This window comes from Pteropus medius, unplaced genomic scaffold (assembly GCF_902729225.1).
Source record: "Pteropus medius unplaced genomic scaffold, Ma_sr-lr_union100, whole genome shotgun sequence".
NCBI classification, from domain to species: Eukaryota; Metazoa; Chordata; class Mammalia; order Chiroptera; family Pteropodidae; genus Pteropus; species Pteropus medius.
This window is the reverse complement of record NW_024352785.1, coordinates 3,474,647-3,498,264: the sequence shown is the minus strand read 5'-3', so window position 1 is coordinate 3,498,264 and position 23,618 is coordinate 3,474,647. Positions and strand designations below refer to the sequence as shown.

The following is a 23,618-nucleotide window of genomic DNA, read 5'->3' as shown; positions in this document are numbered from 1 at the left end:
GATGGTTTTATGGTAACTCTCTATACTATCTTTTCAAATTATCTGTAAATGTAAGTCACATTTTCTTAGGCTTTTCTTGGTTGTGACACTTTCTCATACTTTTCTTGGTTTGAAGACCAGTAATTTTGAAGACTACTGGTCAGTTATTTTGTAGACTGTCCCTCACTTGGGATTTGTTTAAAGATTTTCTTATGAATAGGCTGTGGTTATGGCTTTTTGGCAGGACAACTACAGAAGAATTTGCCATTTTTATTTTATCAAAAGTACGTACTATCGCAGAATTTATCACTATTAATTTTGATCTTCAGCACCTGCGTGATGTGTTATGTGTCAGGTTTTTCCACTATAAAGTTTCTCTTTTTCTTCCTTCTCTACCCTTTCCATCTGTCCTCTACGTGCAGCCCATACTTTTGGAATAGGAATGTATTCTCTACTTCCTTTAGAGTAGAGTACTCATATAAATTATTTGGAATTTCCTGCATGGGAGATTTGTTTCTCCTATTCATATATTTATTCAATCATTTATTTGTGTCAGTATGGACTCCTGGATATTTATTTTATACTATTTTAATCTTCCACACGTAGCCTCTAGCAACTTGTCAAAATTACCATGTAAATGTTCCAGCCTGTATATTATGGCTCTAACATTTCTGTCCAGGTAAGCAGATCTTACCTTGTCTCCCGAGATGCTCCAGACTCTCCAGATTTCGGTGTGTGTTTGTCCTGCAATCTCAGTGCTCTGATGAGTCCAAGAAAAATAACTGAGTTTCAATTTGTCCAACTTTTTCTAAGAGTATAAGAATTGGACTGACAGTTTCTAAACTCTTTCTCTCTCAGAACTGAAACTGGAAGTTGGTATATCTTTTTTCTCAGTATTTTTATTTTCGACTAGTCTCTGTCTTTATATTTAAAGTGTGTAGTGTCTTGCTTTTTAACCAGTAAGGAAATTTTGGACTTACGTTTAATCTATCCCATTAAATTTAATTATTACTATGGTTAGGTTTAATTTTCTTATCATGTTATAGGTTTTTGGTATATTTATCTCACATGTTCTTTTGCCCCTTTGCTTCCTTTTCTGACCTTTTCTGTGTGGAGTGCTTCTTTTGTTAGCTTTCAATTTTATCTGCTGTATTGACTTTTTAGTTATACCACTTTGTGTTATACTATTAGCGTTTTTCCTAATGATGTTGTTTTAAGCTTCCTTTCATACAATATTATACTATTTCACAGTTAAAGACTTTACAACAGTATATCCTTTCCTTTGCTACATATGCTATAAACTCCATAACACATCCTTAGAAATTATTATTTGTAATAGTTCATAATCTTTTAAAGAAATGTAAGTATCTATCTATCTATCTATCTATCATCTATCTATCTATCTATCTATCTATCATCTATCTATCTATCTATATCTATCATCTATCTATCTATCTATCTATCTATCTTCATCATCATCATCATCATCTTTCATCATCTACCTATCTATCATCTGTCTATCCATCTTTTCCCCCTATAAATTTCCCTTTCTACTTATCCTCATTTCTTTCTTAAGATATCAGGATTCCATTTACTATCATTTCCCTTCAGGCTGAAGAACTTACAGGTCTCCTGGAGACAAATTCTTTTACCTTATTTTTAGTTCAAATGTCTTTGTATTTTGCCTTCATTTGGGGATAATATTTTCACTGGGTATACAATCGTATGTGTATATTTTATTTTCTTTTAACAATGTAAAGTTGTTATCAGATTGTGTTCTACCTTCCCAATGTTTTTGTTAAAAAGAACCCCCTTTTACTGTATTTATCTTTTATCCTCTAGCTGCTTTTGAGACTTGCCTTTTATCTTTAGTTTTCAGCAGATTGACTATGATGTGGCTAGTAATTTTTCTAAAAATTTATTTACCTAAGGTGTTTGATGATATTCCTAGGTTTATAGATTGATGTCTTACAATTAATTTTTGAAAATCCTCAGCCATTTTATCTTTACACATTTCCTCCTATTATCTCTTCCCTCTCCTTTCCAGATTATAATTATGCAGGTCGTTTGACATTTTCCCAAAGATCAGAGACTCTCTTTTCTCTTGTTTTAGTTTTAATTCATTTTAAGTTTATTGATTCATTAGTCTGCTGTGTCAATCTGTTGTTAACTCCCAAAAGTGAATTCATTCTTGATAATTGATTTTTTTCACTTATACAATTCCATTTGGTTCTTTTGTATATTCTCAATATCTTATCATGCATGTTGTTCATCATTTCTAAGATATACTCCCTACCACCTGAATGTTTGTGTTTCTCCCAAATTTATATGTTGAAACTTATTGTCAGTGCGATGGTATTAGGAGGTGGAACGTTTGGGAGGAGATTAGGTCACTAGAGTGAAGCCCTCATGAATGAGATTGTGGTCTTATAAGAGATTCCTCAGAGCTCTCTAGTCCCGTCTTTCTAGTTTGTGAGATGGAAGCTAGAAGGTGCCATTTATGAATTAGAAAGTAGATCCTCACTAGACACTGAATCTGTTAGCACCTTGACTTTGGACTTTCCAGCATCCAGAACTATGGGAAATAACTTTCTGTTTATAAGCTACCAATCTATGGTATTTTTGTTATAGCATCTCACTTTATTCATTTATTTATTCATTCATAAAATATATTTTGAGGACTTCCTACTATGTGCCAAGCCCTCTTCTAGATACTTAGGATATATCAGAGGACAACAGACAAAATCTATGTCTTTGTAAAGTTTAAAAAAGAGAGCAATGAACAGAAAACAAAATAAGTTAGTTATATGGTATTCTAGAAAGTGATAAATACTATAAAAAGAAAAATTAAACAGGGAAGGAGTGATTTGGAAAGTGTATTGGGAAAAATGATTTTCAATTTTAGAGTGCAGTCAAGGAAGGCATCTATGAGAAGATGATATTTCAGCAACGACCTGAAGTAGGTTAGGGAGACAGCCATACAACATGTGAAAACTTTATGTTTTCATCATCTTGAGTGATTCAGGGATTACAAAGGAACAGGTATGACTGCACTGGATTATTGAAAGAGAGAGGAGTATGAGATGAGAGAGTGCAGATAACGGTAGTTCAGATTGTCAGATCTATTAGGCTATTCTAAGGAACTTTTAAGTGAAATAAGAAACTTTACAGTCTTAAACAGCGGAGTAACACTATATGACTCATATTTCAAAAGTTTTACATTTTCCCAAATGGTATAGATAATGAAATAGAGCTTTATTTCTCTATCATTTCCTTTTCCACAAAATCTATTTCAGGATTCCTATGCAGTAGTCTGTGGTAAAGAAACAAGCATATTTTCCATCTCACAGTTATGTAAATTCATAGATTGGTAAAGAGCCTAAATATCTAGATACCCCACGTTCAGGAGACACAAGACCAACTTCCCAGACTCTGAAGTCTTTTGTATTTAAAGAAAGGACAAGGCTAATGTATCATCATTTTGTATATGAAGAAATTGAGGTTTAAGACATAAAGAGAACTTTTGCCATTTTTACCATTACAACATCCTGCCTCTTCATATCCTTGTAAAAGAAGAAAATGATGATTTAGACTTGGCATAAACAAATTTTATATGTACAGAGGCAGATAGTAAACACTTTGGGCTCTGTGGTCCATATAGTGCCTTTTACAGCTACTCAACTGTGAGTTGTAGTGTAAGAGCTACCATAGGCAATGTATACATGAATGTGAGCAGCTGCATTTCAATAACTCTTTAATTTACAGCAACAGGCAGTGTCACGAGTTAAATTTCACTAATGGTCCATAGTTTGCCAACCCTTGATTCAGATTATGTTGTTGAGAGCAAAGGGAAGATTGTGAAATATAGTTGCCAGAAGTTATGCTGATTCTTTTAAGCTTAGTACTTCCTGGGTGACATTGAACAGGAGAAAAACTATGCAAATAAGAACATGAATATACTTAGCTTTCAACTGCGCCATGTTCCAACATATAGCTCTTCTGCTGCCTAACTAAGAATACTTTCAGGAGGAATTACAAGTTAGTTTGTCTTTCTTCACAAAAGATTATTTGGAAGATTCTAGCATAAATAGATGAAAATTATATATTTGTTTCTCAGAGATTTGTAAATGATTTGCTAAATTCCCAAGGCACTCACAGTTTGGAAATACATATTGGAGAAAAAAAATAAACATTTATAAAATTTTGAAACTAAGTATTCAATTGTTAGTATTTCTAAGATTACTATGGCTAATGGCTCACATTCATATAACATCTTTATTCTTCCATTTTCCTTGTAGTGTAACTGTGAATTACATATAGGAAGTCTTATATATAATTCTACATACAATATTATACATATAAATTTTCTCCTCATCTTACTTCATGATAGGGAAACTGAGTCACAAGAAGGATTAATAAATGCCTAAAAAGAAGTCAATGACAGACCTGAGTAGAGAATTCTGGTCTATTGGCATCCAAATTAAAGCTACTTACATTTTCTGTAAATCAATGTATCTGCAGCCCAGGTGAGTCTCCTAAAGCAAAGAGACAGAAATCTCAGGGTATGTCAGTTTCAGACAAAAATAATAATTTGCACGAGTACATTTGAAATGAGGACATAGCTACCACTTTCTAAAGTGAAGAACCTATCCTTATAAAACTCACATTTAGCACAGATGTTTCATCTACCTAATTATTGTTGGTTAGAGTACATCAGTAGTAAACAAGTTTGTCAGATCTTTTCCTTGGCCATATAACTTTAATAGGGAAGACTGTCACTAAAGGAGATGATTAAAGGTCCCTGGTGGCCTTCTACACCACTTCCAAATGCAGGTAGAATATTCACTAGTTATTACCTAAATCTTTGCTGATAACTACAGACAAAATGGCACAAGAAAGCCAGTCATTATGCATATCCTTTGGTTAGTCCCTGATGGAGGGTTTACTTGAGTCAAGATACATTATCTATAATCACATTGGCTACTCTACATGTGTATATAATATTTTTGAAGGCTTAGCTGAAGAAAAATATTAGCTAGTTTTTTATGTTACCTTGAAAATTAAAAGCAATATATAGTCCTTATTATGTGTTATCATAGACACATAAACTATTGATTCAGTTTTTCACAAAGAAATATATTTTGTTTAGGTAAAAGAATCATTGTAAATAAAAATGCAAATTTAAAGATAAATAGAAGAAAAATATGAACTTTTGAAAAAATTAACGAACCTTCAATTTGCCATAAAAAAAGGCTGAAAATCCTTGGCTTACCAGTTACTGTAATGAAAAGAACAAAGGAATCAGAGAACCTGTAGAGGGATTTTGGGTAGTTTTGAGAACTGTGTTAAATTTCATATGTTGGAAAATGTTTCCCATTTCAGTAGAGGAATGTATATTACCTTAATAAATAAGACCTAATATTCTTGATGTTTAGGTAGTAAAAAGGTCTCTAAGTACTTGATGTTATAATGCTGAGTACTAAGATCATTCAATAAATTGTGTTTGCTTGGTTACATAATCATTTGACTACGGGTAACATACACACCCCTTACATATATCTTTAATTCACATGTTATGATATATCCACAGGATAACTAAAGAAACATTCTGTTTAGATGTTTTAGCCAAGGGGGAAGCTTGTATGATACATAGGAAATGTTATGGTATCATCCAATAGAGTATCCATTTATGGTAATGTCCAATGGTAGTACCCATTTTCAGTTCTGATTTTGAGAAGAAAATGAATTTTCCAATAAAAGATAATGTTAAAATCAGTCCTCTTTCATCAAACAGAATACTAATCTTAGCAGAGAGATAAGCAGAAATATAAGATGTCGAAAAGCTGAGTTTGAAATATAGAAAGTTGCGGGTGTAAGACTCCATGCCTTACTCATGATTTTGACCAAATTAATATGTAATAACAGAGAAATGTAGGATCATAGTAACAAACAACTTGAAACAAGAATTAAAAATCTTTGTTTGAGGCAATAGTATTCTAGAATGATGACCATAAATCTAGATTGATCCAGAGGATTGATTCAAGCAAAAGTTAGTGAAGAGAAACTAGAAGTGTAATTTAGAATTACTTAGAGTACTTGTAATTCATGTGTGCAAGTTTATATGATAAAAAATACATTGTTATTAATAGAGAATATACAATCACTCTTTTTAAAAAGTCTTTTAGTTGTTTTTATAAAATACACTGTTAAACAAGCTTCTTTTTTTAAAAATTAAGTTTATTGAGGTAACATTGGTTAATATTAAAATTATTGAGGTAACATTGGTTAATATTAAAATTATATAATTTTCAGGTATACATTATAATTTGACATCTATATATTCTATTGTGTTATTACCACCCAAAATCCAGTTTCCTTCAGCTACCATATATTTGATCTCCTTTACCCACTTCACCCTCCTCCTCTATATTTGACCCCCTTTACCCCGTCTACCTCTCCCCTCCTCCCCCAACCCCTGCCACCTGGTAACCACTAGTCTATTGTCCATGTCCCTTGGTCTCTGTTTGTCCTGTTCATTTGTTGCTTTTAGGTTTATATCCCACATATAAGTGATAGCATGTGATTTTCTACTTTTCCAGTCTGGCTTATTTTGCTTAGCATGATTATCTCGAGGTCCATCCATGTTGTCACAAACGGCAGTCTTTCATCTCTTCTTATGGCTGAATAATATTCCATTGTATATATGTACCACAGCTTCTTTAGCCAATCATCTATTGCAGGACACTTCAGTTGCTTCCATGTCCTAGCCACTGTGAATAATGCTGCTATGAACATCGGTGTGAAAATATCTTTACGAATATGGGTTTTCAAGTCTTTGGGGTAAATGTCCAGTAGAAGGATTGCTGGATCATATGGTAGACCAATTCTTAGTTTTTTGAGGAACCTCCATACTGTTTTCCATAGTAGCTGTACCAACTTGCAGTTTCTGAGGATTCCTTTTTCTCCGCATGTTCTCCGACATTTGTTATTACTTGTCTTGTTGATTATAGCTATTCTAACAGGAATGAAATTGTATCTCATTGTCTAAACAAGCTTCTTACATATTATTAGATACCCCAAAGTGTATAGATTTTATTGAAAACAAAATTTATGATTACCAGTTAAAAAAAACAAATGAATAAATGTATTAGCATCTTTACTTACAGAATTCTGCTGAGAGCTTACTTTTTAGGTATGCTCCATAAATACTTAATCTTGTAAGTATACTTATTACAAATTTATAAAATAATATTAATATCATTAAATGCTTTGATGCAGATTTTGAGACTATTTTAGAAAATATTAAGACATGAGCTATTTTCACGTTACAATATTTTCTTTAAATTAAGGACTTTGACTTTTTTTAATTAATAGAAGTTGGAAAGCTGAAAATTTTGATAGGTATAAATAGGTATAAATTCCATATGTTCAAATATTTAATTTCTTAAAATTCTGTTTCCTTTAGCAGTAAAATAAAATAATATATTTAAATAATATTTGTATCTTTTGAGGTTTTTAAAATTAGCTTTTGAAATATTAAACTATTTTTCTTGCTTTAAGTTACTCATTATGCAATATAAACAGCTGGAAATCATTGTAAAGAGGACTCATTAAGATTCTTCTGTGACAAATTTTGAACTTACTGTTTGGGAACATAGAGGTTTAATTTATCTCGGCAATTTCTTTTTTCTTATTATTGAGAAAATTCATAATGGTCATGAAACACAGTCATTTTCTTTGAGTATGTAATTCAAACAGATCTCACTTTGAAATTCTTATAATTTGTTAAACTGAAAAATATCCCTGAAATGTCTTTACACAAATATAGAATATACTTGCTCTATTTTTCTTGCTTTAGATTTTAATATTCATTCTTACTTTTATATCAAGCGATATAGTCTCCATTTATATAAAAATCTGTGACACTATACAAGAAAAAATTATAATATCTGAAATAGATGTAATATATTGCTATCCTGTCTGTACCAGAACAAAACAAGTTATTCTTTAAAAGGATTGATTTTGATGGAAAACTAAGGTCCTTAACCAAGTGATTCTATATGAAAGGATTCAATATGAAACATAATAGAGAAAAAAAATGCCTTTGAGAAAGAATCAAGGGCCCTCATTTGGTTTGAATCCCTCTCCTCCCTGACTGAGTAATCATAGGTATTTCAGATTTTGTATTTTATGATCTTTCCTATGATTACACAACTCATAAAAAAATGATGCTCAAACACTTATAAGTAAACATTCCATTGGCTGAAGAACATTCATGATATTTATTTTTTAATCTGATATTTAATATATTTTAGAAAGCCTTATAATAAAAATAATAATGCCAAAATGTAACAAAATGAAAGATTAGCAAAGCAATAAAAGCCCAACAAGTTAGGCTTGAGAAGTAAGAAACAAATCTCAAAATAACACAAAAATGTTTATCAAATGTAGAAGTAGCAAATGAGAAAGAGGAATGAGAAGAGACACCTATGTGACTTTTAATATAAGCTATATCTCAAAAAATATAAACAATAGAAAATAAAAAAAGTACCCATTTTTTTAAAAAAAATATATGCCATGATATTAGGAAGATAATTCTGAAGTTGAAAATGCAAGATAAAGTGAAAACATTGATGGAAGATAAGAGAATTGATAGTCTAGCATAAAAAGCCAATATTTCAAATCAAGAAAACTTGCAGAAACATGTAATTAAGTATAAGAGAATCTAAAGCCTGTTGAGACAGATACAGAAATAGTTATTATTAGTGCAAATAGAGGAGGCCAAATCTGTAAGGAATTAAAACTGGGCTTTAAGGTTAGCGGTACATGCATTTTAATCCCAAATCTGTCATTTCTTAGTTGTCTGATCCTGCTATTTAATCTTTTTAGAGCTCGGATACCTCATTAGAAATAAGCCATTATAGCTCTGTCATAGAATTTTTGAGATAATTAAATGCAATCATTTATATAAAATACTTAGCCAAATGCCTGGCAAATAATGATTACCTATTTCTTTTTCTTTGGAGGTGGAGGGAGCTGAATAAATTAGTTATCTAACTTTTATTTTAACCTTGATGCTTCCTGAGCATGAATACAAAGGCAACAGAATCTCTTAGTAGAAACCACATACACAGAGAGACACACAAATGCACAGACATACACACATGCACGTACACACAAACATTCCCATGCCTCTACTTGTTTTAAAACTTTAAGAACAAAGAGAAGACTTTACAAACTTCCAGGAAAGCAGGAGATGTAGTGAGAAAAATGTCTTGAAGCATTCTCCTCCTGGATGTTTGGAGAAAATCTATCAAACACTCCATCAAGTTGACCCTTTCTTTTCAAATTAATTATTAATTAAGACCTAAACAACAAAAAACTGTTTTTCAAATTATCTCACCATAGCAAAGTGGAATAGAAGTAAAAATGAGTAACTTAGGACACATAAAAGATGATTTAAAAACATAGATTAGAAAAATTATGTGAGGCAAAATTAATGGAATGAAGTAGAATGATATAGGAAGCCTACCATAGTGAAAAATGGAAAAGCAGAAGATAGAAATTAAGAGTTTTGGTCTACAAAGTATAACTAAAAAGCGAGTTGGGCAAGGAGAAGTTTAACCCAAGAAAGACACTTTTATTTTTAATAAGTAAGTTCAAATTTTATTTAAAAAGAACAAGTTGTGATGGAAAATAAAGACTCAATGAGGCTAAACATTTACCTATGAAATTACACTTCATTTCATTTCGTTAGCAAACAATGAAAAGTAAATTAAATCTCAGCTTAATTATATTGTTATAAAATATTGCATAATAATTATACGTTAGATTACAAACAAATTTTAAGAGAATTAGAACTTAGTGTTCACTAGAAAATACATATAAATAAAAGGGGAGAACATTCCTCACAAGATAAAAATGAAATGACACAAGCAAGAATTATAATACTTAGAACAACTGTTGTCAATTGTTTTTTTAATTAGAAGGAATCTTAACTGTATTTAAAAAATGTAATAATCATATCTACAAAAGATGCACCTAATACTAAAAGTAACATAATCTTTTTAAACTATTGTGTCAAAAGGCGATATAGAACACAGTAGCACATACCTACGGACAAACAAATAAACAAACAAATATAAATGTTATAGATATGAAAGAGAGAAAGAGTGGGAGAGGGAGAGAGATTTGCATACATGTGCATATTTGGATAGATACAGATAGAAATAAAGTAACCTGAATACATAAATGTAATATATTCAATGTCATAAAACGCTTTCAGAGATCAATTAGAACTTTATAACTTAAATATAGCATAAAAATATTTTACATAAGAACAAAATAAATATCATAAATTTGGTCTATTTAAAAAGTTTGGAAGTAGAACAAAGTGCCAAAAGGAAAAAAAGGAACCATCTGCTGCTTATGACAGGTTCCTCTCTTCTTTATCTGCCATGGACAAAGTTGTTTTTTGAACAATTTTTTGTGTGTACTTTCTGTTTCTAAAGAAAATCTTGAGCTCCCTGGAGAATTCTGGGAACTATGGGAAAGCAAGGCAGGTGTATAAAGATTCTCTACTTCATTTTGCTTTCTCTTTATTTGTTGTTGAACATGAAGTATTTGAGTATATGAGAGACAAAATTTCAGAGAAATACGGAGACAGAATCTCTTAGGTGTTTTGTCACGGAGGCAGGGGTTTAGTCTCTGGGTGGGGGTGAAGTCAGTGGTGTCCTGAAGAGATAGGAAAAGGGCTTAAGCTCTATCTTGAGGCTGCCATTTTTGAAAAGGTGCAGAAATACTTAACTAAGATGCTTAACTCACAGTACAAGCTAAAGATCTAAACTTCATCAAGTCTTATTTCTGCAAAGAATGTTAGAAATACATTTTTTTCCCATTTTGATACATAATTTGCTACCTCTCTTAGAAAAAAATAATGGTAGTGTTGATAGGTTCTTGTTATCTTTAGTGTAGCTTTCCTTTAGAGGTCAAGTTATACCCTGACCTTTTTGAGGTCAGTTTTTGAAATTCTTTTGGCAAGTTGGTGAATATGAGTTAATTTTTTTTGTTATTTTAACTTCATTTTCAACTTTACTAATATAGTAGGCTTTCAGAGCTGAATTACCAGAAATATCATTTTAAATAATAACACATTGATGGATTCTAGAAACTTTGTGGACCTAATTTATATCATTCTGAATGTTTAAAAAGCATGTTATTGTAACATATCTCATTTTTGTGTTCATGGCTTATATACCCAAGTATTAAAGTAATACACAATCATTGACTAAAATCTGGAAAATAGTAAACATTATAAAGTAAAAATGACCATGACTCCAATATAAAGCAATACTTATAGAGAAATTAATAGATATGATAAAAAGATAAATAGGATGTAAAACAGATTATAGCATGAATAAATATACTTTTGCATCAAGCTTTTAAAAATTAAGAATATATTTTATCTCTGTTTCTATGTTACTAAACATTGTAATTCATCACAGAGTCATTTCATAAATTATTTAACCAGCTCTTTATTGTTTGGTATTGATATATTTTCTAATTATTTATTATAAATAATGGTTTTATATAGAAGTGAAATTATTGAGTCAAATACTGTGTTCATTTACATTTCTTAAAAGTTAGCTACAGCTTGGAATAGTGGGACGAAAACAAATTTTAGAGCCATACACATTGGATTCAAAACTTGGAAACTCCATTTCAAGTTTTCTGCCCCCATTAAAACAACATTTAAAATTCTGATGTTGAATTTATAAATAAAAACATTATGAAAAGAACTGAATTAAATTATATTTTAATTTAAATATGTTAAGTTTAAACATAAAGTAAAGGATCTAGTAGAAAACCTAGAACATAGTGTAACCCCAAAGGAAAAATATTTTTATTCCATAGAGTTATTTACACTTTAACCATCATATTTATTGAAAATATTCCTTTTAAAAATTATTTTCAAGTTATTTTTTTGTACATAGTAATTTTAACATCAAGGGATTTATGTTATGAAATAAAATCTACTTTTGTTTTGATATTATTTTCATCTTCCATTTAAGTTCTTCTCCAAATCGAAATCAGGAAATAAGTCATCTATACGTTTTTTTAAATTATGCCTTAATTTTTTCCCATGGAAAGGTATAACAAATCAAGGAGAAGATGAGTAGAGAACTGAGTGATGTACTTTCTCAAGTATTACTTAATAGTTACTACACTCTCTACTGGAGCCTCTATTTGAGTTAAAGAACCTGAGCAAAGAAACATTGTAACTTATAGGAATGGACTCTCATTAGATTAATGCTTATTAGACTTTGCATGGTGATTTAGGACTCGTGATGATCTTCACATATATTAAAAAAGGAGTTGCCTATCAGCATAGAAGATGATATTAAAGAGGGATACTGATGGCTCTTTTTTTTTTCTTTTTTGCTGAGTGTTGGCATATATCTTTTTTAATTTAGTGATTGATAAACAGAATCTAAACAAAACACGGCACATAATAGATTTTTGAAACAATAAACAAAAGAAAGTGGACAAATAATCTACAGAATTAGAGGAAGAGTATTAAAAATGACTATATAAAATAAATGAATGTGCTTCGAGAAGCAAGGGGATCTATATATAGGCTAGAAGTCATATACACACACAAAATAAAGGTCTACCATGACTTTAGAGATGTACACTAAGATAGCTAGAATGAGAAAAAAAAGATGCCTAATATCTAATAACTAAATTAATTTACACTTTTGAGGCAGAAAATACCTGTTACAGCAGAAATTTTTTCAGTAGTGTGAAGAGCAATTTTGAGAAACTTATCAAGAAAGCAAATTAAAAATAAGTATTTTATCTAGGTGATAGACATATCCAGTTCATCATTTAGTGCTATGAGTGAAATAAGAAAATAATTTTATTGTGTATAGAAGGAATAATCAAACATACAAGAAAAGAAACTTTTCTGAAGTGAAGAAATATTAAATACGAAAACTGGTAATATACAAAAGCAGAGAAATTAGTTTATATAAAAAGAAATAAAAATCAGTCTGGTGTGACCTTCTCTCCAAATATAAATCACAGTAGCCAATAGAATTTTGAAAAAAAATTAATCTCCTTTCAGGACAATAAGACTCAAAACTTTAATTCACAAGAGAATAATACTTATATAATTACATAAGAAATAGCAATTATATCATTCTTCTACTCTGCCCAAGAGTTTTATGTGAGTATCCTTCCCAAGTCGGTAAACTTTACTGATCTTAACAGCCAACTGAGAGGTAAATCAAATCAAGAATTCAGATGGTAAAGTCATAGCAGTAAATGTCTGATGAGGAACACTGAAACCAATCAACTAAATTGAGTGAAGTGTAGAGACTGGTTATAATTATGGTTATAAACTTGAGTGCAAAAGCTCAATAGCATTCTAAAAGGTATTTTATATGGTAATACTTAAAACATAAAAAATAAGTTTGATCTGAAACATTTATTATTATATGTTTTATGGCATGATTATGAACATAAAAATTTGCTTTATGATTTTTCTCTATTTTTCAGTTTTTTGACAATGAATACATATTAGATTTTTAGTTAAAATATGTATGAACATTAAATAATGAGGAAAATAATTTTAACAAATGTTGGTAATTAGGATCTTTGGAATATAATATATTAACTAAATCACAAGATCTAGATTCTAATTTCTGCCATATCAAAGTAAAATACATAAGAAATATAGATTTTTATTTAATAAATCTCTGGAGAAGTAATGAAGGAAAAAAGTAATGAGGAAAAAATGAGAGCAATTAGAAAATATTTATAGATTTAGTTCCACTAAAAATTAAAAATTCATATCATGAGAACAATTAAAGTGGAAATCACAAGATGAATAAAGTATTTCCAATAAATAAATAAATAAATAAATAAATAAATTATCCTCAAACAGAGAAGGTACTTGGAAATCAGTAATAATAATTGTATCATCACAAGCATGCAGTCAAGAAATTATATATTATCAATTCTAGAAGAATTATATTTGGAATAAAAACATGAAAAAAATCACCTAGTAATCCCTAGTCAATAGAACATAAATTGGCAATTACATAACTATCTAAAACCTATAAACTTGATGAAAAATAACAATATTTATAATACGTGGTCCTGGCACCAGTGCTGTAAAAACTTTTTGGAAAGAATTTGATAATATATATGAAAGGCCAAATAAGTATCTATATTCTTTCGTTGATGCAGTCATTTTAGTTTCATTCTGAATCTGTCTCAAAGAGAGAACTGAAAAAATGTGGTTCATGCATAAGAATATAATTTAGCATTTATATTAAAAAAACAAAAACAAAAAAAAAACACATGATTCCAAGAGACAAAGTGTCTATCACTTGATGACACTTGAAGTTAACAGTCCAAATCACATTGGTTTAGGAAGACTATAACAACAAAAAACACATTCATTGGCTTATGAAAATATAGCACGACATTAAATAAAGACAAAGCAAGAGATAATCTATTATTATCAGTACAATAACTTTAAATAGATGTATAGAGAGCACCAAAGAAACAAAGTACCAAAGAAAGAGTACTGAAAAGATATATACCAAAATAACAATAATAATTTTTGCTAAAGGGTGGGATAATAAATGACTTTAATTTCTGCATTACATTTTTATGTATTTGTAAATATATACATAGTTTCTGTATTAATATGTATTGTTTCTATACTAAAATGCATAAAATTTATGGATTTCTTTTCAGCATGATGTATTATGGATACACTGAGTTAGGATTCTTGGACTGAGTCTAGTTCTGTTACTTAGTAGCTGTTTATTTTGTTACTAAATTTTTATCAATTTACTAAAATTTTCACCAGTAAGAAACTTTATCAATTTAAGTTTATTTCTAAAAATGGGATGATACTACATCATAGGGCTGGTCTGATGATTAAAATAAATAAAATAAAAGTCACTAATCATCAGAGAAATGCAAATTAAAACCACAATGAAATATCACCTCACAACTGTCAGAATGGCTGTCATCAATAAATCAAAGGACAACAAGTCTTGATGAAGATGTGGAGAATTGGGAACTCTCATACGCTGTTGGTGGGATTGCAAGTTGGTACAGCCACTATGCAAAACAGTCTGGAGGTTTATCAAAAAATTAGAAATGGATATGCCTTTTGATCCAGCATTTGCACTTCTGGTTATTTATCCAAAGCAAACCAAAACAATAATTCGTAAAGATCTATGCACTCCTATGTTTATGGCAGCACAATTTACAATAGCCAAGCTATGGAAGCAACCTAAATGCCCATGAACAGACAAGTGGATAAAGAAATTATGGTTCATATATACAACAGAATATTACTCAGCCATTAGAAAAATGATATCCTACCATTTGCAACGACATGGATGGACCTAGAGATTTTTATGCTGAGTCAGACAGAGAGAAAGATGAATATGCAAAATCTGAGAAACAAAAAGAACAAACTAATAAAAAACAGGCTCACAAATATAGAAGACAATCGGGTGACAGCCAGAAGGGAAGGAGATTAGGGCCTGGGAGAATGGAGTGAAGGGTTAAAGAAGTACAAATTAGTAGTTGATAGTTGGTCATGGGAATGGGGAGCATGGCATAGGAAATGCAGTTATCATTAATGAAATGGCTAGATGGAGAGGAAAGAGCAATTAAGGGATTGTTTTATAAACTATATAAATGTCTAACCAACCAATGTACTATATACTTGAAACAAACAAACAAACAAACAAATAAATAAATAAGATAGTGCTTTGATGCTTCCCATACTGGTCACCAGGAACATTATTACAAGTAATATTTAGATTACATAAGATTTTAATCTAAAAATTTGACTTATCAAACTCTGAATTATGGATGTTACTTTGTAGAACTATATCTATATATATTTGTTTATTTTTGTGTGTGCATGTTTTCAAGTATACTTACACACACACATCTACATTAATCAGTGAAGGTAAAGCCGTAAGTTCTCTTTCATAATTCTCCTTCATTTTAATATCTAAACACTTAAGACTCTGTTTTCAACTGTGAAATTGAGATATAGAGTTTAGGATTCTAGGCTGCAAGTGCCTTAAAAAATTCGTGAGTCACTAATGGGTAATAAAATCAACGTTTTGAATAATGAATATTCTATTAGATGTGCTGTTGCCTTTTGCAATGGGTTTATAGACCTATCCCTCCTCTCCATCACCCCATATTTTTATTGGGTTAAATCCACACAACCTGTTTTTGCATTATCATTACCAATTCTCAGAAGAAACTGAATTGTTTTTCAGCTTTATTTGATACATAGCCTAATTGGTCATATAAACAGGTAAGGTTGAATATGTTTTTATGTGTACAGTTCTGTATTTTCCTTTTATCGTTTTAGAAAACTTTCTGTATTTCAGTTTACATTTTTGTTTTTAATTAGTGAAAATGCTAGATTGACTTCCTAGTAAACTCAGTGGGTGTTAACTTTATTGCTTCTTTAGGTCTAGATTATGCTAAATTCATTTCAGAGTATGGGGTTCAATATGAATACAATATAATCACACAGTTAATTGCAAGTAAAACTTCCTCTAAAATTAATATTTAAAGTGGAATTGCACTCAAAAGCAGAATGCATGAAGAGGTATTGTTAGAATAGTACCCTGAGGGATATTAGTGCATTTCATAGAAATTTAGGTTGTGAATCAGGAAGTAATCTACTATTGTTCCAGTAATGCCCTAAGGGAGATCAGTGCATGTCATAGACATTAGGTTGTGAATTAGGAAATAATCCCTAATAAATCTCCAGAGAAGCCCATCTCTCCTAAAAACAGTATTTCTGGTGGGTTAGATACTCAGTCTCCTGTTTTATCTTCTTTGCAGTTGGCTAGATAATCTCTTTTAACACAGAAAAATAAGCCTTCTTTCAAGATCTTTTCCAAGGACTCACTGTAATGGTTTTTCTTCTGCCTTGGATATCATGTTTAACAAGACTTCTCTTTCCACATGTTTGTTGGATGTGAGAACTAAGTGTGTATCTTTCTCTTATTCCTATTTAGTGTTAGATACTTAGCACGTATTTTAATTTGTCTTCCACCTCAGAGGATATTCAAATAAGTAGAGACATAAGTTACAAACGAATAAATCTTATTGTTCTTTGTTGATTTAATCCAATCTAGGATGAGACTGTGTTAGGGAAATATAGTATGATACCTAACTTTTAGATATTTAAATATTCTTTCTATATTAATCAACACTCACTTGATTTCCAATTCTGTTTAGATCACATAGAATTTTAACACAAAATTCTAACTTATAAAACTTTTTGAAAATGCGTTTTTTTTTTGTTTCTCTCTCCTTTTTTTTCTTTTAAAAAAGGGGACACATTTATTACTTTAAAGATTTTTTCTCCCCAATCTACCCAAATACAAAAGCCAGTCAAGAATTAGTCCCAATATGATCTTACATTTCAGAAGTTCAAATATCTTGTGCTCAAAAGATGTGATTTTATATATACTCTTCAATGAACATCTGTTGTAAAATATGTCTTCACATAGCACTCATCTGTACTCAATATCATAAAAAAATTAATAGTCTATTTTTTAACATGTAAAATAGGTTGTTTTTATACTTATTTTGACTCCTTTATTGGCTAATAGATGGGTAGTTGATGGGTTTCTCTTGTATATCATGATTCCTGAAAATATCTGAATAAAATAAATTATAAAAAATGATGAATTAATACTGTGTATAGAAAAATAGAAACTCACTTGTTCCCTTTTATTCTCATTAAATTTCTTCATGTATAGAATCATAGTATGTCTACTTGGAGAACTTCAGAGATTACTAATGTTTAATATTTTATTTTAGAAATAATAAAACAGACCTAGAAAGTGTCTTGTCTTCAGTTATCATTTGGGGAGTGAACTTTTTCCTATACTTTGCTGCCATCTATGATTAGATATTTTCTCATATCTTCTGATTTCTTCGAAAAATATATTTCACTAGATGATGGTGAATGTCCACGAGACAGAGCCATGAGGAGCTGTTACAAGAGTCCAAGAAACTTACCTACACCCCATCTGACTTCATGCTTTTCTTAAACCCTAGCCGTTTGCTATCTTTTCCTGGTTTGGGCTCTGCATGCTGCACTGTGTGTGTGCACAACTGATTAAATATTCAATAATTCATTCAACGAACTTTTTTTCTAAGCTCTACCAAATGCTTTCAATAAAAAGGAAACAGATATGCAAAAGCTAGCTGTAATGTCAGTTAGAATTAAATGAGTTAAATGGACTTTCAGACTGTAGATGGAAAGGGGCTTGATTTTACTTGAGAAGTAAAAAATAGTCTTCAAAGAAAAGACACGGGCTACTCCTTCAACACTATGAAGGCATTTGAAAATTGAATCTAAATAGGTATCCTAGGCTCAGCAAACTACATCAAGGAAAGTGTGGAAATTCTCAAATAAAAAGAAAAAGAAGTTTCTTCTTCATCAAGTAGCTGAGATTATTTCATGGAGCATGATAAGAAAGATCCTGGATTCAGTGGTCTGTTATGTGTGTGCCTGTCCTTCTACTACCTATGGTGTGAATAATTTGGCTTCTTGTCAGGGTTCAGAAACAAACTTTTTCAAGTTTTGAGTATTTGCTTTAGGGATTCCAATGATCATAAATCCACGTTTTCCATAATTTCTCAAGCAGATTGTGTATCATGTGCCTAGTACAGGGAGCAGCCTGGATGACACATTGAAATATGGTGAAAGAATTATTAGGCGTCAAACAACACAAGGTTGTCTGTTCACAAAATTATAAACTGCACTACCGAAAGATACTTTAGTGTTAGAATCAGATATTTCATCAAGTGAAACAATTGGAAGGCAGTCTTTTGCCTAAAATCACATAACAGTGGTAGCATTTCATATTTTTTGAATTAAGAAATTATTTCTCTAGAATTCCCGTTATGAAATTATAAAATTCAAGTTTCTCTGAAAAAGAAATACTTCAAAGACACACAAAGACATACATGCATGTGCGCGTGCACACACATACACACATACACACACACCCCTTTTTCTTTATTTTTTCTTCTTCTTCTTTGGAACTGGGTAACAGAATTGCATTAATCAAGATTTGTTATTCATAGAGTACCGACGTTTTGGTCCATACATGACTCTCTCTGATTATATTTGTTTAAATATTTACTAGTAAGATAATTAACACCTCTAATGTACCATACATTCTAAGAACTCAAATATTCTAAAGTTTTATATTTACCTATGTACTTTTCCCCATATCCTTTCACTCCTTACACTGGAATATCATATAACCAGAAATTTGTTTATCATTCCCTTGTTTTTCTTTAATATTTCCTATCAAACACATATATAAATGCTTAAAAATATGTTGTGTGGTTTTGCTTATTTTTTTTAACTTATTAAAGGGGTATAATTTTATATTAATATCTTAATGTAGGATTATTTTGGCAGATAATTAGCTGTAATTTGAAAAGAGGCGATAAGAGCCTAGGGAATAATAAAAAAAGCCCATGCAACTAACATCTGTGGAACAGTTAACATTTTCAGGCACTGGGAATACAAATAAAACATAATTCCTTCTTTGAGGAATTTATGACATGAGATATGGATATTAACAGATAATTGCAATAAAATGGGGAAAATTGTATTAAAAAGATTTTTGTAAACTATATGGGTATATGAGAGAGGTGACATTTTCCTTAAGTCTTTAAGGATGTTTGGGATATCAAGAAATTATGAAGGATCCAATTAAGGCAGAAGGAATTAAGGCTAATGAATTGGTAAGAATACTAATGGATTAGTGGGGAGGATTACAGAAAATGGTAGAAGTTACTGTCAATACTATCTATACTGTAGATACTATAGATTCTATAAAATTTGGTGATTATTAGAAATAGCAACATAAAACAAGTAAAAGTCAAGGATTAAATAAACTCCTATGTTGTATGAGTGAATAGGTGATGATGCTCTTACAGATAAATAAGGGAAGGAATTGGGAGGGGAGAGAAAAAATATGTATTTAACAGTATTTTACCTAATTACAAAGGTGATATATTTTCATTGTAGAATATTTGTAACAGGTATGTATCAGAGTAATCTGGCAATACTCATGCAATTTCAGTATACACACATCTTTTGACCTGTGAATGTGTGTGTACATGTGCGTGGAACCCATATAAGTTTATTAGTGGGAAAGTTCAAGAAGCTCACTGCAGCATTATTTGTAGTGGGTTTAGGGGCAGGGTGGGAGGCAACCTGAGTATCAGTAACTTGAATCAATAAATAAAATAAGTATACAATAAAATTTTAGCCTACAAATAAAGGCAGTTTTTGTTTCTGTTGTTTTCGTTATATGTCTCGTATTGTGTTCTGGTATTCTTTATTCTCATCACAAGACTGGCCAGATGTGACTGAACTGTCTAATCTATGACTTTCACTCATATGGAGTCACTGTGCTCTGAAATCTCATTACTACAGAGTTTCCCTGCCATTTGATGTTAGGCGTAGCATAGATGAAATTTGCCTGGAAGCTTCAATGACTACTACAGTGGTTCCTAGCCTCACATTCATTACTGACCCCCCCACCCCCACTTTTAATAATCCAAACAGTTCACATGCAACAATCTGCCTTTTTCTCTGAGTCCCGCATCAGTTGTCTGGTATCTGGTTCTTATAAAGCTATCCTGACATTCACAAAGCAAATGTCCTTTGAGTTTTGACTTCAGGGTGAGGTGAACCACCAGATGTGGTATTCTGATGCAGTTTGAAAGAAGCATACAATGTTTATATTAACCTTTTCAAGCCCTTTCCCATGTGGGGTTAGCAGCACGGTGTTTAAATAAAGATGCTTGGTCATCCAGAATCCTGTAAGCACTTGACATCATGTCAAGTAATCTACTTTACCCCACGTGGTAAAGAAGCAGCCTGGTAATAAGAACTCAATGCTATTTGAGTACCTATCTATGTCAGGACATTACAATAACGATTTTCTTTTCCCTTTGGTAATACAGTTTTACCAAAATTCATTATGAAGTGACTGGCCACTAATAGGAAAAGGATAAAAATTTCATTCTGATTTTATGAATTTCTGGACTACAAACAGATTCTTCAGTTATTTTATTTCTTGGATTATAATCTTGCAGACAGAGCATTAAAGACAGGACAGACTAGTAAATAATGTCCCTTCAAATTGTTGAATAGTTCACCAGGGAAACTTTATACTAATAAAAGAACACTTTTTTTAACCTGCTTTATGCTTTGCTATAACTAATAAACTTTTGAAATCTGGCAATAGCTTATTCCAAGAAAGAATAAAAATACTTATAGAAATAACTACATTTAAACCTATGCACATTTATATTTCTAAGAAATAAAAGACAAATCTATAAACACCTGTCTTTCCTGGTTAAACTTCTGACTTAAAATAGCATATGCTTTTTCTTGAAACTTGTTATTTTTCTCTCTTTCTTTTTTAATTTATGAAGAAAGAACATAGCAACTATTAGATTTAAATCTTCCAACAGCTTCAAGGAAACACAAGTATCATTTTACGAATGTGAAATTTGTCATAATGCTCAAGTAATGGAGAAAACATTGTGAAGATTTTCCTTTGCAAGCACTTGTGGCAGCTAAAAAGTAATAATTCCTATTAATAAGTGATTTAATGTATACCAACATATGTCCAGGCCCACAACTATTATGTCAATAAAAAGTGCTAATCAATTTAATGTGCTGTAGGCAGGGACTAGTAATGCATACAAATGTAAAGATAACAGGGAAAAGAGTCTTTATCTCTTCTATTGCGGGTTTTTCCTAGTAGTGACAGACTTTGAGATATTCCTATGTGAATTCTCGTACATTTGTACCTGTCCAAAATGTCTGTTCTCAAGTTTACTCTTATCAGTGGACTATTCTGGAGTCAGTTTTTTCCCATTCTAATCTTTCCAGTGTATCTTGCTGCCTCTGCAGTGTCTTACTTTGACTAGGGTGTGTATTTCACCATTCTTGACAGAAAGACTGAGGATGTGGAAAAGAAGGGAAATGGGGTGGGGAAAAGGAACAGGATAGGAAATTCAAATAGGATTCCTGTGTCCTGTTCTTGATTAGAAAAGAAATACCCATTAGTTACTATGGTTAAAAGATTTATTTCTGAAGTTGGTGTTTAGGAACATAATCATGTAGATTATATGTGCATATTTGTTTTGTCTATGTATGTATGTGTGTTGTATGTATGAATCTCTACAGATACAGCATATTGTATGCTCATGTAAAAAGTTTTCAGAATATAATATTGGCATTACAAATGAATGAGAAGATAAAAAAGCATAAACTCTCGGTAACTTTCTAGAGTCTTATTTGGGAGCAATGATAATGATTAAAGATAACTATAATTTATCTAATATTTCACACTGTGCCACCTGTTTTATAGATCCTCTTTAAACAGTCCTTGGAAAAGTGCTATTCTTTTATCCATTTTACAGACTATCAAAGTATAGCAATGCAGGATTTTGTTTTCCCAAAACTGCTACTTTTTTTTTCCCTCCAGCCCTGACTCGAACCCTGGAAGAAAGGCTGTTTGTTGATAGAGTCAAGAGAAAAAAGGCATCAGTAGCAAAATAAAACTTTCATAGTCGGACTATGAGATTTGGGACATAGCATCAACAAAATAGTAAGCCTTGTAGGTACCCTGCACAGAAGAAATTGGAAGTATTTAAAGTAATCTCCTGCAGGGCCTCCAAGTCTGGACATTTCTCTAGGATGATGCCTACACTTGATTGGAAAGAGAGTCTTCGGGCAGGACAAGTGGATTGAGGGAGGGAATTTGGATGGAGAAAGAATTGTGGAGTGTTCATCCAGTAAGAACTCTGCTTGGGGCTATTGTTGAAGACCTCTTTTTGACCCTTGGCTGTATTTTTAATTCTCTAAGAGTTAAATTATTTTCTTTCTAAATACAGATTGTTCCTACAAGACTTTCCACATGCTGCCAGTATAAGTAAGGTGTTACATAAAGAAGTGAAGTAACTTAACTACAATCCCACTGCCATGGCTAATTTCTAATTTGAATTCAGATCTGTCTGACTCCAAAAGCTCTGTCTTTAATGCCATGGTACACTGTCCATAGAGTTCACAAAAACAACTTGTATCTCTATTGATATCTGCTCTCATAGAGTGTAGAAATTGCCTAGCATGTAATAGTTTGGTAATGCTCCTGAGAAATGAGAAAGTCTCATGCATACCAGAGGAGCAGTTTCAACCTTTTTCAGTTTCCTAAAATCTATTGTGATTTATTCAACCAGGAAATGCCTAAATTATATCTGTTTATAACCCCCTGAGTAAATGTCATGGCAGGAGAAATAATTTGTTAATTCTACATTTTCTATAAACAACAGTATTCTGAAAAAAAATCTTAATATTTTTAGTATTAAACATACATATATCCATATAAACAGATAAATTGATAGTAAATAGATGTACAGATTAGAGAGAGGTAGAGGGAATACAATCATTAGCAGAGAGATAGAATCTCAAGTCTTGCCACATATCAGGAATAGATAATTATACTACATCTATCTGGCTAATC

General features: G+C 31.2%; 1 long non-coding RNA gene across 1 annotated transcript in view; it reads right to left on the bottom strand.

Moving 5' to 3' along the window:
- Positions 1 to 23,618, bottom strand: part of LOC120590794 (uncharacterized) — a 538,201-nt gene that overhangs the window by 336,761 nt on the left and 177,822 nt on the right. Inside the window, exon 3 of the long non-coding RNA XR_005649770.1 lies at positions 4,474 to 4,514. This is a non-coding gene — a long non-coding RNA (uncharacterized LOC120590794). The remainder of the gene's footprint in view (positions 1 to 4,473; positions 4,515 to 23,618) is intronic.